This window comes from Neophocaena asiaeorientalis, unplaced genomic scaffold (genome assembly GCF_003031525.2).
Source record: "Neophocaena asiaeorientalis asiaeorientalis breed wild unplaced genomic scaffold, Neophocaena_asiaeorientalis_V1.1 scaffold286, whole genome shotgun sequence".
Lineage (NCBI taxonomy): Eukaryota > Metazoa > Chordata > Mammalia > Artiodactyla > Phocoenidae > Neophocaena > Neophocaena asiaeorientalis.
Genome location: NW_020174643.1, coordinates 114,385 through 118,153, shown reverse-complemented (window position 1 = coordinate 118,153; position 3,769 = coordinate 114,385).

The window sequence follows — 3,769 nt, the reverse complement described above, 5'->3', positions numbered from 1 at the left end:
TTTTATTTTTTATATATATATATATATATATATATATATATATATATACACATGTATATTGTTTAAATGCTTAGGAACCATAGGAAAGAAAATATGCTAAATCTGATTTTCCTTTCTTTTCCTCTATCCTTGTTGGTACCTAAGATTTTTCACTTGTGAAAAGCAAAGGAAGATGTACAGATAGGGTCTCAGATATAGGAAACATAGATGTCCTCTTATTTGGATCTCAAAACAGGACCACAGTGTATTTCTGAAAAGGCCATAATTTTTCCTACATTATTTCTTTATTCAAAAGGATGGAGCTGCTACAAGGGCAAGGGGCAATAGGGATCAGAGGGGATAGACAAGTGATTTGGGAAAAATCACAGGGTATCCAAAAGGTGATCCTACCTGTTTGTCCTTTTGACAAAGACTCTTTGCTGTTGCTCCCCATTTCCCCATTTCTGAAAACATTTTTCTAGGAAATTCATGTATCCTATCAAGGGTGAATGAGAGTCTCAAGGTAAAAAGGACTGTGTTGTTAAATATATTAGGATGACACTAGATTAGATAAAGGATTCAATATGCTTCTGTGCATTGTGATGTCTTTAAAAGATCAAATAGTGCTGCTCAAATATTTTGACCAGGGAACTTGGGGGGTGGGTCACCTACAGAACACACTCTAGGGAATGCTGCTTTCTAACATATTTCTAACCGGTTTCTTCTGTTCCATATGTGAACAGAATAGAAAAGATTCCTGAGACAGTCAGCAAAGTGATACTTAACTCACGTTTTGCTGTACTGCATGACTGCAGAACACACTTGAAGAGATAGGTCTCTCAAAACAAGCTCAGAGCTCAGGTGAGGAAAAGTACAGACCCCTTGACAACAGGCTCTCCATCTACTAGCTAATCACCTCTACACAGGTACCTTCAAGAAACTGGGCACAGCAAGTCCACAAGGGGAACTCTGGGAAGGACAGGAGATTTGGGGAGGATCGTACCCTGAAATTCTTTCCTGAGGATTATTCTTTGGAAACAAACTCATTAACTAGAGGGCAGGACATCCCTGTGACTGAACTTTGAAGGCATCCCTCCTATGAATGATGCTGTTTTCCCCACTCATATATTTTAATCTGTGATTTAAACCTTTTATTATCCAGTACAGTAACTATAGTAGCCTAGAGAATAATTTTCAATCAAATATCATTTTCTTTGAGATTTCTGGAGAAAAAAAATCACTTAGGTGCTCAGGCAGATGCTTACATGATTCCTGGAGACAACAGTTTTGTTCCAGTGCAAAACCATTAGGAATTATTGCCTGCATCATTTCAACATACGGTGCTTTGGCCTTCGCATCTTGTATTAAAAGGCCCTAATAACAAGTTTATTATGATGATAATGAGTATTATTTAATACGTATCACATCCAACCCTACATTAGATTCTCTCTGCCCAGCAAGGTTATTTTGTAAATCCAATCCCAAGTAAAAACAGTAAACAGGGGTGTTGATGATTCATATCAGAGAAAACAACTGATTTCATTTACATCATCATCTGTTGGCCATCGGGACTTATTATTCCTGATTTCACCTTCCAGCTCCCAACTACCTTCCTCACTGTTGCGTGACATACCTCAAGGAATGAGTGAGAGAGTTGCTGAAGGAAGAAGCAGAAAGGATGCTGTCAGTCTGACCGCGTCTATTTCATCCTACAACACTGTGGTTTTGTTGAGGGAAAAGGGTTCTTTTCATTACAGAACCCATTCCATAGCTGAATGGTTCGTTGCTGGGTGCTTCAGTGTCTGAAATCTGTCTGAATAAATTCTTAGACTCTTAAAGGGCAGTTATTCCAAAGCTCATTAGTCCACTCTGAAGAGTACATGCACTCATGCCATACCGCTTTCTTCAGTCTCTTTGCTCCACTGACTTATCACAGCGAGTTAAGCAAGGCGACTGTAGGGGTTGTTGATCCTGCCCAAGCCAGATCCCTTTTCTCAGGCTGCAAACTCATCCCCCAACTGCTGTGAGTGTTGGCTGCTAACAGCTCACAGCTTGCCCTTTCTCTGGAGAATTTCTCTTAGCCTTAATTGGGCCACCACATGCAAGGGATAACCATCCTGGTTTTCTGGGACTGCCCCAGTTGTACCACTGAAAGCTCTGCCTCCCAGAAAATCTCTCAGCCCCCAGCATACTGGAATCGTTGGTCTTTCCCAGTTCCACATCCCCTTGTGACTAACTCATACAGGGAGTCCCCATGAGGGTGACTTTGAGGCACAGTCAACACTGTGGTGCAATTCCTGCTGCTGAGCTCCAGGTGGAATCAAGCTGAAGCTAGACTCCAGCTTAGATGGCCTCATTCCTTAGCTCCCTCCCCTTTCCTCCCCTGCATCCCTCATTCTCTTTTTCCTTAGAGCACGCCTTCCATAAATCATGGGCACCCAAACCCTTGTCTCAGGCTCACGAACCCTACCCGCCAAAGACAGAAAGTCTTTCAGTACTAGGAAATGAGCTCTAGGAGGTCAGCAAAATATAGTGGGAAGTGTGTGGGTTTTGTGGTAAAACTCACCCAAGTTAACATTCTACCTTTTTTGTTCACAAGATATGTGACCTTAGGCAAGTTACTAAAACTCTTCTTCGGTTCCTCAACTGTTAAATGGTGATAATTAAATCCTTCTTGCAAGATTTTGTGATTATTTAAAAATGGGTAAATTTTGGGCATATAGTGAGTACAAAGTAAATAGTACCTTTTGTGAAAATCTTCAGCAGTTATCTAAAGTGAGTGCTTAGTTGAGTAAGCACTTCATAAATATTACTTGCATTAACTTACCCATCCTCGATAGACATTCTATTGTGATGATCAATCTGAAAAGCACTTACTGAAAAAAATGCAAGTCTTAATTTCAGATATGGATGTGAATTAAAAATGTCACCAAACTACAGAACAATTCTGATCTAATCAAGATTCTCTTAACTCTGAAATTTGCTTTTAGGAGTTACTCTTAGATTTTTAATATACATGATGTATATATCTTGAATATAATCATTATTTTTATTTTAGAGTTATCATATACTTGGGGGCTATTGGGAAGGTCAATTTTGAAGATATATATTAAAATAATTATTACTATGTTACTATAATAGTTTTTGTGTGTGTGTGTGGTAAGAATACAACATGAGATCTACCCTCAAGAAATTTCTAAGTGCACAATACAGTATTGTTAACTATGACACCACAAAGTTGTCCAGCAGATCTCTAGAACTTATTCATCGATATAACCAGAAATTTACACGAGTTGAACAACAATCACCCATTTCCCACTCCCCCTGGCAACTGCCATTCTACTCTCTGTTTCTATGAGTTTAGCTATCTTAGATCCTTCATATAAATGGAACCATGCTGTATTTGTCCTTCTGTGACTGACTTATTTCACTTAGCATAAGGTCCTCCGGGTTCATCCAGGTTGTCACATATGGTAAGATCTCCTTTTCTTTTTTTAAGACTAAATAATATTCCATTGTGTGTATATACCACATTTTCTTTATCCATTAATCTGTGGATGGACATTTAGGTTGCTTTCACATCTTGGCGCTTATGAATAATGCTGCAACAAACATGGTAGTCTTAATATCTCTTCAAAATCCTGATTTCAGTTCTTTTGGATAAATACCCAGACATGAGATTGTTGGATCATACGGTAGTTACATTTTAAATTTTTTTGTTTAAAAATGCATTTTTTTGTACTTTAATTTCAGAACAAAATAAACAAAAATACACCACAGTACACAATAC